The 12,406-nt window shown below is 34.9% G+C and overlaps 1 protein-coding gene across 1 annotated transcript in view; it reads right to left on the bottom strand.

Annotated features, from left to right (window-relative positions):
• Sema2a (Semaphorin 2a) overlaps positions 1-6,911 on the bottom strand; it is a 483,298-nt gene extending 476,387 nt beyond the window's left edge. The window contains exon 1 of the mRNA XM_073075439.1: positions 6,582-6,911. The gene's annotated coding sequence lies outside the window, so the exon portion shown is untranslated. The remainder of the gene's footprint in view (positions 1-6,581) is intronic.
• Positions 6,912-12,406: the final 5,495 nt, after the last annotated feature.

The following is a 12,406-nucleotide window of genomic DNA, read 5'->3' as shown; positions in this document are numbered from 1 at the left end:
TACTTGCCTACCACTGTACCTTACTTACTAAGCCATATTTTAAAAATGTGGCTACAGTTCATGAGTACGAAGTCACTTACATAGCTAGTATAAAAATGATGCTTTAAAAGTTACACCTTTAACTTAAGCGAATTGTAATTTTAGGGTTCTGTACGACAAAACAAAAAACAGATGCTCATAGGATAATTTTAACTTGGTGTACAATAAAGAGTTTTGCAAAGGATACAATACAATTGCAAAAAAATACAACATATATTTTATACACACATGGTCAGTTGTAACAAAACAAATACTTGCTACTACAGTTCACAAATATTTGCTGCCAACGTGAATTGGACCAAACATTATTTGACTTCGTTAGGTAGTGGACGTCATGTTCCATCTGGTCCGCTGGGTTCCAATAACCTTTCAATTTTAATATCTAAAAAACTTTACTCTTAGCAATTTTAAAGGGACGTGGGCCGGTAGACAAATCGAAGGAAGGAAAACAAATAGGAAAGAAAAAGTAAGATTAATATTCTTCAAAACTGTCTATATTTGACGGTGAATAGAATGACTGGACCAATAGACCTGTCTGGACTCGTCTCTGTAGTCTGGAGCAACCAGTAATGACTATGAAGTGGCAATAATTACTGAGAATTTGTCCTGAGAATTAAAGACTCTTCACTATGTGTAACTAAGAGATTGAAATTGAAAAATGTTATGACTTCGATGAATATGTTTGAAAAGGTAATTTCTACCTATTTGTTATACTGTAAGATACTCTATCATTTAGATTTAGAGCTCGAAGTTTTTCTTCACGGAACACGCGCAGAAATATGAAAATTTAGGAAGATTACATTTGCCCTTTTAGAAGTAGACAATTATGTATATTTTCTTCTAAAATATGATGTATACTATCAATTATGTAAATATTGTATATGGCTTTGTAGAAATGAGACAACGAAGACTAAATCTCATTTCTTGTAGATTGCTACTTTTAGATATTATTGGTGACAACTGGTGTCTTCCTTGAGTGTCTTATAGTAGAAATACGCAACCCACCAGTATAAAGCAATTATAAAATACTCGTAAATGCAATTCAGGTAAGTAAAATGTAATAAGAACCACGTGCTTTATAATAAAGCACAGAAGACATCAAGTAACACCGCTCTTAATTCCCATTACCCAAAGGCTTGAGTATATTCTTACAGCCAGTAAATGTACTCATCCATCGATGCATTTGTTCTTTAATGGACTTATCACATCGATACAAGTCCATCAATAGTAAAGGTGCTTTGCGGTAATCTTAGTCGAGTCACAGATCAACCAATTGAGATCTTGCATAATGCATGAATGGATCCAATTTCAGATTCGGCAGCTCATTGGTGCTTACTAGTGTTGGGCCGGTGTAAATAAATGTGCTCTTTATTTAATTTAATACTTCATGTTAGCATTAACAACCTTTATAATTAAATATTTGAAGGAATACTTTTAGCAAATTTAGATTAGCCTAAATATTTAACTAAAATTTTATTGGGCAACTTAAAAAGGTTATTTTTTATGTATTATATAATATGCATGAATCTGAACTGTAAATGTAGTTAAATATTATTAGCGTTGTGTATAAATTACCTTTTATTTGTTTCAATTAATCATCTTTCATATATTTGGGCGTATCCGTATGACGTCATTGATATAGTAACAAGTAGTATATCATTGTATGCAATGGTTTCGATAATTGTCTGTGATGCAGAAATATTCGATATTAATTTCTATTCTTCTTTTTTTTATAATATAGGAGTAGCAGACGAGCATGCAGTCCACCTGATGGTAAGTGGCTACTGCCGCCCATGGACATCTGTAATCAACCCCAGATAGGATTAGATATTCCTACCTGAGGTCGGCCACAGATGCGCCGCCACCCCTGAGGACTAAGCTAAAACGCCTCGGAAAAGTCTGTCTCCCTTACCATACCCTTCAAAACGGAACACAGCAGCGCCTAACACTGCTGTTATTAGGTAGAAATAGGCAGACACATATGTAAATAATAAATAGTTTATGTACATCAATAGATCCACGACACAGGAAATGAGTGTAGAAAACGTAATAACATGTGTATTTATAATTACTTTGACTACCCTTTAATATATACAAGTGGACAGTAAATCACACATACATTGAGAGGATAATCATTAAACTTATTACACATTCGTGACAATTTACCCTTTTTTAAATCTATTGTAGTCCGAAAAGAGAATTACACTCATAAAACATGAAATCCCCAAGTTAAACACAGATGAGGAACATATGAAACAATTTTGCTTAATTTGCAAGGGATTAAAATAAATTTTTAACTAAAATGAATCTTTCCCGTCCCGTGTGTCCGTAGATTCAAATAAGCTTAAGTGTTTTAACCGGGATAACCGGGATGGGGTTTAACTAGAAATATTTATAAGGTAATAAAACAAAAATGGTCTTTACCATAATACCAACATACTTAGCAAACGGAATATTTATAATCTCGGCCGTCCTTTTTGTTAACGTAGAAAGGAAAGAGTTATGATACTTATATAATCTTATATATGTATAAAATCTCGTGTCACAATGTTAGTTACCGTGCTCCTCCGAAACGGCTTTACCGATTTTCACCAAATTTTATATGCATATTCAGTAGGTCTGAGAATCGGCTACTATCTATTTTTCATACCCCTAAGAGATAAGGGTTATTCACCCTTAACATTTTTTTAATTTATATGGCAATACAACGTTTGCCGGGTCAGCTAGTATTTAAATAAAATATAGAACTAGCGAAACAGTATGTAGCCCATCTGATGGTAAGTGGCCACCGCTACCATAGACATTTGTATTCAATCCTACATAGGATTACAGATCTCCCTGATGTCGGTCACAGATGCATTACTACCCTGGACTAAATAGGAATGCCTCGACTAAGTGTGAAGCACACACTTAGGATTAGTTTGCTGCCTGAGGTCGGTCATAGATGCATTACTACTCTTGAGGACTAAATAGGAATGCCTCGACTAAGTATGAAGCATACACTTAGGATTAGTTTCCTGCCTGAGGTCGGTCACAGATGCATTACTACCCTTGAGGACTAAATAGGAATGCCTCGACTAAGTGTGAACATACACTTAGGATTAGTTTCGTGCCTGAGGTCGGTCACAGATGCGTTACTACCCTTGAGGACTAAATAGGAATGCCTCGACTAAGTATGAAGCATACACTTAGGATTAGTTTCCTGCCTGAGGACGGTCACAGATGCATTACTACTCTTGAGGACTAAATAGGAATGCCTCGACTAAGTGTTAAGCATACACTTAGGATTAATTTCCTGCCTGAGGTCGGTCACGATACATTACTACTCTTGGAATGCCTTGACTAAGTATATCTCTTTTACTAAACTTTCCGCCCAAGGACGGCTAATAGGATTAGAGTTCTGCCTGAGGGCAGCCATAAATGCTCTTCTACTCCTGAGGACTAATTGTGGATACATAAATCTTACCACACTCTTCAATAACGCAGCAGAACTTAACAAAGAAATATGTGTGGCGGAAGTGCCACCAAAATCGAACCACGAAGGATTCTACCAACTTCAAAAAAGAGTTTTGTCAAGTAAATACGAATGAAGGTATTCTGTTTACTTAAAAGTTCCAAAGCTTTTCGCCTTCAAATTAAGTTTTAATCCTTATTGAGTTCGTAATATGTGTGAAGAGGAAATCCTTTTTGAATTTATCGAAAGACACGGTGGCCTACATCCGACGGTGTTTTCATTTCGGATTTTCTCCCAAGTTCGCGCCGAATCCGGGCAGCTGTGCTATTCCTACGATATTTTCTTTTCCTCCTTCGACATGCGATCTTGACTAGCTTTTGTGATTTAAAAAGATTTGCAACGCCAAACCCGCTTACAGCGCCGTGTACGTTGTGTTTTGTCGATATGCAAACTTGTTTGCTTACCCTAAAGTGCCTGTTTAATAGTTCGTAGCACGTATCATGTAAAGTTTTCAAAGAAATAACACGCTATTTAACATCTTTTTTCTTTGTGAACTTAGTATATGCGTTGAAAAGATTCTTGTAAAGAATTGTAAAGAATTATAAAAATCATACGAAATAATTTATATAAAAAAAATAAAAGAATAAATTACAAATGATATATAGGTCCATAAGCAATAGTTACTACTTCACATCTTACAGGAACCATTTCTTATTCTTATATATTGCACATAAAAATTCTATATAATTATCATTTACAATCCTTTGGCGTTTATTTTATTTATTTCTTTTTGTTTTTATTCCTTTTTCTTACGTGTATATTTTGTATATACTTTACTATAGTTTTTGTTTGTATTTAATATTAATGTATTTATAATATCCGAATGTATATTTTAAATGGAAATATGTTATTAATTTATTTAATTGGTTTTGTTCCAAGAGCTTCACGATAGGAGTTCAAGGTATCTTCGCTGTCAGGTGCTACAGCGTTTAATTACTGAAGTCAAGCTGGCTCTAGTAGTCTTACCTGGAACAATAATTAAATATTATTTGTTGCAGAAATTAAAATAACATTTAAGCATTAAACATTTTGGACCATGTGTTGCAATGGTTCTCATACTGGTCTAATATGCAATCCTGGATCCATGGATCCTGGATTCCGGGTAAGAAGCCCGACAACATAAATTAAAACGTTTGTACGCTGTATGCATGCTATGTTAACACTAAAATACAATAATTTCTAGTGTAGGGCTTTGAGTATAAGAAGCGTTAAGAATGAATCGAAATTCCATCTAACAGCCCATATAAGCTTACCAATTATATCTCCTAAAAAAAGGGGGTTGTATCATAGTGGTTGCAACGATGAACAAGTAATTACGAAAGAAGACTTTATGTTCATTTTATGGATATTCCTTTAGTCGCCTTCTACGAGATTCACACTTGACAGACTTATAATATAGAATGAGGATAAGAGGTATATTAGTTAGTAAGAGTAAAATATTTTTTTATCATCATAATAACCTTCATACATACAGAGTTATAAATATCCTCAGGTTGTAAATTACTGGACTCTAAAGACGTCATACATGTTTACGTAGGTACACTGATAGTTATGTGATTGTAGTATTTGAATCGCAAATGGTACTAGCTACTATTAATTTAAAATTCATTTGTTTCTGAGAGCACGTGCTCTCAGAAACAAATGAATTCAAGTATTGTTAATAAACAAAACTTTATAGTCATGACGTCATGACGTCATGATTAACAATACTTGAATTCATTTGTTTCTGAGAGCACGTGCTCTCAGAAACAAATGAATTCAAGTATTGTTAATAAACAAAACTATTATTTGAATGTCGGTTGACTTATATGTGAGGTGACTATCTTAGTCCTGAGAAGTGGTAACACATCTGTGACCAGTAAAACCCCTTATCTATATACAATTGGTTACAGATGTTCATAGACCATAGTGATCACTTACCATCAGATGGGCTGCATGCTCGTTTGCTACTCCAAACTTATAATAAAAAAGGTTGCATTTACGGAGTACCGGCAGAAGTGAAAACTTTCGAAACCTAATCTGAATAATAAAATATAATAAAAAATATGAGACTGACACCCATTGACATATTTTTTCTATGCTCACCGGATGACACCTTGACTTTTGCAGTTTGCTGTCTTACGAATTTTCGATCAAGACACGTGTCCTGACGCGAGTTTAACATATTTTACCTATCACAAAAAGTGCACGACGCCACTACAGAAGTTTTCACTTCAAAAACAAGACAAATATTTTTTATATAAATTTGAAGTAGCAGCGTTGAAATGTAGAAACAGCCTATATTGCAATATTCAGAAGAATTGTACACAAACATGAATATAAAACATGCAAGTACACAAGTGGATACTATTCATGTGTGTGGCTAAGCGAACATGAACCCTATTGTGTACGAAACACAAATCAGTATGCGTAAACAAGGAATCTAGCGAAAACTACTGATCATGCTTGTTCTTATGCCGAGGGTCCTTACGACACCTTTGAAGCCGTTTCAATTTCATCTACGAATTAGATTGGTATATCATATTATATCATAACATACTAGAGCTTTAAATATTATAACAACATAAGTCTCTTCGTTATCAATTATAACCAAAAAATGGGTAACATTGAAAATAGAAGGAATTCTGATGTTCTACAATTGCTTCAACTTAAGAATATTCCAAAATGTATCGTAATTTATGTCATGTTTTTGATACTAATGACAAATCTTTAAGAGTAGGCTTAAGAGCAATAGTGTTATGACTGTTATTAACCTTTTAGTTAACGTATAAACCTTAAAGTATGCAGTACAATCGTTATTTCTACATGAATACAAGTAAGCTTGTCGGTGACTGGGATTATAGGCTCGTCTTACAGAAAAGTATGAATAGTCTAACTAACGATCTAAGTGCATTATCCCATTGCAGTATCTCAAGTGTACGTATGCTCTGAGATTTTTTATGGTAAGTAAACAGTGGTTTAAGTGAGAATAATTAACCAATTCATTAGCTTTTTGCGAAGTGCATGATACGATTTCATCCGATCTTACCTTTAAGAAGTCTGCATAGCGCAAGATATGGACCAGCCAGCGAATCCCACTTATACAATCCACTGGGTAATCAAAGAAACTGCATTTATAATCACTAGGACTCACATCTTCGAAATATCACGGTTGTGTTTACCAAATTATTTCATTATTTACATTCGTTCGGCATCTCAATGAGATAAATCGTGTCACCGGCAAGTGACAGCCGACTGCAAGCAGTCACACTGTATGTTATAAGTTAAAGATGTGATAGGGAAATGTGTCGGAACGTGGTTTTAACTGAAGGAAGGTTCCTGATATGTACGGAAGGGCGTAGCGCGACGTGACGCGGCGGCGGCGCGGCAACGACTGGTTGGGGCGGGCGGCGCGCAGTACGGGGTGCCCCCGCCCCAGCCAACGTGCCAGGACGCCGATACAAAATTAATACTTGTTTTGCTAAGAGCGATTTCGATTTGTCGGGCCCCAAATTTGGAAAGTTTGATCTTGTTAGCAATTAAAGTTGTCTTAATATATTGGGACTTGTACAGTTAAGAGCTCTTTCCGACTTCGCTCCCGGCGACCGATGTTCGAATCGAAACTACGGAGTTTCTTGAGTCTGTGAATAGTAGATACGGATAATGTCTTACTATTTTGACAAACTTAATTTTAAGTTACAAGTAACTTAAATAGTTTTCATCGTAGGTTGTATGTGTAACAAGTATTCGAGTTTTTATTTCCGAGAAGATTTAACTTTTACTGAACACCGGCATGAACATCAGAATTCCTGAATAATTTTGTTATTTATTATAATTATTTACAATTTTTTTTGTGTTTATTGTATTTTTTTTTTATAATTGGCACCTTTTATCTATACTCTTTGGTAAGTACATGATGCACATATCTGCACATAGTAAACATAGCGATATTTTATTAAAATAAACTTCTCCGAATAATTTTGCCAAGAAGTGTCGACTGCCGAATAGATCACAAGTAAAAGAGTCAATTAGATTATATTATTGAAGTTTGAGAGATAATATGTAAATATTATCTCTCAAACTTCAATAATATAATCTAATCACCTGAGCCCGAGAAACTTATAAAATTGTTTTTTATAGTATTATCTCTCCATCTTCAGTAAGTTACATTTCCTAATCCTGAAAAGTTATAAAAAAAATTTGACATTAAAAGTTTTAAGTAACCTACTAACTTCATCCTGAAAAGTTATAAAAGAAACATCGTCTCTCTTCGTCTTCACTTATTTACATACCTGAGCCCGAAAAACTTATGAGTTATTTCATATAATTATCGCACAATTTTAAGTTCACTATTTAATAATATCTGAAAACGTTATAAAACCACATTTCTCCACATTATCTCAACATCTTCAATAACCTAAGCACCTGAGCTCGGGAAATTCATGAAAGAGTTATTTACATTATTATCTCTCGATCTTCAGTAGCCTACTAACCTAGTTCTGAATGTTATTAAAGAGAAATAAGACATTATTAATTCTCCGTTTTAATAACCTACACAGGTAATTCTAAAAATTTATAACAAGTATCATTTGACATTATGATGTCGCAGATTTCAGTAATCTATGTCTTGAAATGTTATTCAAGAGTTATCCAACACCGTTACGTCCTTCCTTAGATACCTGACTCCGAAAGAGTTATAAGAATTATTTTTCATAATAATCACAAATCCAGGTTAAGAAATCTACAAACACGTTTAAAAATGTTATGAACGAGTAATTTTCCATATTATCTCCATCCTAAGTAATATATATCTGAGCCCGGAAAAGTTATTGCCAGTACCTGTGGAACCTGTCCGTTCTAAGGAACCACAGCTCAATTTTTATTAAACTGGAACCCTCCCAATATTTTTCAAAGTTTGCCGTGAAGAGCGAAAAGTTCCATTTCCTTCGTTTACCAACTCGCACGGGAATGGTCCGACGTGCGCTCGTTTGCATAACATTAAAATATATTCCGAACAGTATTGTCCACCTACTTATCGCTGTTTTATAGAGTCTTCGTAGTTTTGTAGCTCATATTGATGGTTTAGAGCCATAAGTCGTCGTAGTTTCGTAGCTCATATTGATGTTTTAGAGCCGTAAGTCTTCGTAGTTTCGTAGCTCATATTGATGGAGTTAGAGCCCTAAGTCATCGTAGTTTCGTAGCTCATATTGATGGTTTAGAGTCCTAAGTCGTCCTAGTTTCGTAGCTCATATTGATGGTTTAGAGTCCTAAGTCGTCGTAGTTTCGTAGCTCATATTGATGGTTTAGAGTCCTAAGTCGCCATAGTTTCGTAGCTCATATTGATGGTTTACAGTTCTAAGTCATCATAGTTTCGTAGCTCATATTGATGGTTTAGAGTCCTAAGTCGTCGTAGTTTCGTAGCTCATATTGATGGTTTAGAGTCCTAAGTCGCCATAGTTTCGTAGCTCATATTGATGGTTTACAGTCCTAAGTCATCATAGTTTCGTAGCTCATATTGATGGTTTAGAGCCATAAGTCGTCGTAGTTTCGTAGCTCATATTGATGTTTTAGAGCCGTAAGTCTTCGTAGTTTCGTAGCTCATATTGATGGAGTTAGAGCCCTAAGTCATCGTAGTTTCGTAGCTCATATTGATGGTTTAGAGTCCTAAGTCGTCCTAGTTTCGTAGCTCATATTGATGGTTTAGAGTCCTAAGTCGTCGTAGTTTCGTAGCTCATATTGATGGTTTAGAGTCCTAAGTCGCCATAGTTTCGTAGCTCATATTGATGGTTTACAGTCCTAAGTCATCATAGTTTCGTAGCTCATATTGATGGTTTAGAGCCATAAGTCGTCGTAGTTTCGTAGCTCATATTGATGGAGTTGAGTTTAATTTTGTAAGTATAATTATTATGATGAATAAGTGGGGTGTGGCCTAATGATCACCAAGTCATATAAAATATGGCTGACATTTGACATTGGATATCTATTATTGTAAATTATTGCTATATTAGGAAAATATATCGATTAAATTTATGAATGCAGAGCTCAATTTTTTCCTGAAACTGCCTGAAGTTCTATCTGGCTAAATCTAATTAGAATCTAAATATACTTATTATGCTGAAATGGGTTTATAGTGTGATTAATAAAACTTTTTTCGATACTGATTCGACTCCGACTTTGATACCAATTCAATAAATTGGGTTAATTATTAGGAAAAGAAAAAAATGCTGTCCATTTAATGAGACCCAGACGATTACTACAAGAATAATACTTTATTTAAACTTATCGCATTTTTCTGAATTACAATTCTGTTACCCTTCTTTCACATTCTATTGAGATCTTTTACATGATTGAATTTAGCTTCTACTTAAAGTTTTGAATCGAAGCTCGAACTTTTAAAATCAAAGAAATCCGTAGCTTTGAGCTACGGATCTCAGTAGATAATTAAGTATTTCCTAGAAGTTCCCTAACAAGGGAAATGACTTCTACTCGTAAGTTGACTTTTCTAAAATGAGTAAATCTTAATGACTTTAAATTATATTTACACATCTCTAAATTTCTTTGAAATAAAATGTCACTGCAACCCTTTTTACACAGGTTACCTAGTGGTTAAGAAAGTCGGCCTCTTGATCGAGGAGTCTGAGGTTCAAATCCCAGGCACGCGTCTCTGATTTCAAACTTATGTGCGTATAATAAATTTAAAAATTAATTATCACATGCTTAAAAGGTAAAGGACAGCATCGTGAGGAAACCTGTATAACTAACAAATCTTAGAAAAAAGTTTTCAAAGGCATGTGAAGTTTATCAATTCGTTTAAATATTGCAATCCTTTTTATGTCGATTCTGGTTTATCTCTAGAAATGGGAAATGACAGAACTTGCTACATTGTGTTTTTTATACGATCGAAGTCACAAAGGAACATGCAGTCCACCTGATGGTGTCAACCCCAGATAAGATTAGATTCCTACCTAAGGTTAAGATGCGTCGCTACCCCTGAGGACTAAATTGGAACGCCTTACAACAGGCTGTTTCCCTTACTACGCCTTTCCAAACGGTACACAACACTTATTAAGCATTTTCTCTATAACATAATCTATTTTAAAGTAATAATTAATATATTCGTTTTATCATTTTTACACAGGATTTCGCCTCGTAGCAAAATAAAGGATTTACGACCATGGGACATTCTACACAATAGCATTTAAAGAAAGGTCGAGTAATCCTAAAATCTTGCTATTCAAGGGAGACAAATATTGCGAGAAGCCGTCAGCGGGTTAGCAGGACTGCATAACAGTTCGTGAACAAATCTCTTCCGTAGCGTGCATCATTGAACTAAATTTTCATCATTTTTTCGGTGCTACGAAGGTTTCAACGATGATGTTGTTATTCAGATAGTTTGGCTTAAGTTCTTTAAGTATTCTTCGTCAACCCATTATTGTCTTTTTTTTATAATATAGGAGTAGCAAACGAGCATGCAGTCCACCTGATGGTAAGTGGCTACTGCCGCCCATGGACATCTGTAATCAACCCCAGATAGGATTAGATATTCCTACCTGAGATCGGCCACAGATGCGCCGCTACCCCTGAGGACTAAGCTGGAACGCCTCGGAAAAGTATGTCTTGTGTTGGGTACGGTCCCCTCATAAACTGAGAAGGTCAATCCTTCTCAAGCCATAGTACACATGCGAATTAGTAGATTTCACACGCGGTTGAAAAGTTTTTTAAAGAATTTCCAGGCGAGTAAGTTTTCTCAACATGTTTTCCTTTACGGTTACAATAAATGATAATAATATCGAATACGCACATAATTCCGAAAAATCAGAGGTCAACCTCGGACTCATACAGTACCCTTACTATGAGTTGTTACGTTTTGAAAAATATGACTGTTTTGGTATTTGTTTACGTATTTGCCCATACAATTTCCAATCAGCGCCCCTAGCGGATTATATCAGAACTTGGAAATTGTATGAGCCAATACGTAAACAAATACCAAAACAGTCATATTTGTCAAAACGTAAAATCTCATGGTAAGGGCACTGAGGCCGATTTCAAACTAGGCAATTCCTGTATGTGTATGCATAATTATTTCATATAATTTACAATAGACCGATATAGAACTAAAGTTGTAGAACAATTATTTCTAATGCATTACGGAAATAGGAAAACACAATAAAAACCAACTTAACCCATTTCTATGTGTAGTCATATGTTACATTTTCACTACAACAACATTCAATATAAGTAAGCAAATAAATAACTTGCGGTCATCGATACAAAATAAAGTCCTTGCAGTATTTCTTATATACCATCAAATGCAATACCGCGTAATATGACAAGCAATATAATGCGGTCGACTGTACCGGATGACGCCTTCCACATACAATTGGATTTTTACCGCACAACAGTCACTGGAGCTTTTATGATTTCGCTTTTAATAGCTTGCGTATTTTACTTATTTTGATTTTAAATTTCCCTCAAAGGTATATTTTCTGTATTTAAATAAAATTAAACGTCTAAATTAACAGCTTTTTTTTATAGAACTGAAGTAGTAGGTGAGTGTACAGTACACTCGATCGTAAGCGACAATTGTTGCCGATGGACCTAAGATAAAATTAGAGTCCAACCTGAGATAGGCCGCAGATCAATACAGATCACAGAGAAAATAGAGCAAAGCAACTTAATTCATTTCTAATTGTAATAATATTTTCATTATCGTTAAAACAACGTATCGGTACGTTGAATATAAGTAAGCAAATAACTTGCGGTCATCGCTACAAAATAATATCCTTGCAGTATTTCTAATATACCATCAAATGCAATACCACGTAATATGACAAGCAATATAATGCGGTCGACTGTACCGGATGACGCCTTCCA

Source organism: Epargyreus clarus, unplaced genomic scaffold (assembly GCF_041222505.1).
Source record: "Epargyreus clarus isolate Ecla_fem2 unplaced genomic scaffold, WU_Ecla_fem_2.2 ptg000001l, whole genome shotgun sequence".
NCBI classification, from domain to species: domain Eukaryota; kingdom Metazoa; phylum Arthropoda; class Insecta; order Lepidoptera; family Hesperiidae; genus Epargyreus; species Epargyreus clarus.
Note: the sequence above shows the minus strand (reverse complement) of the source record. Positions and strands in the feature narration are given on the sequence as shown.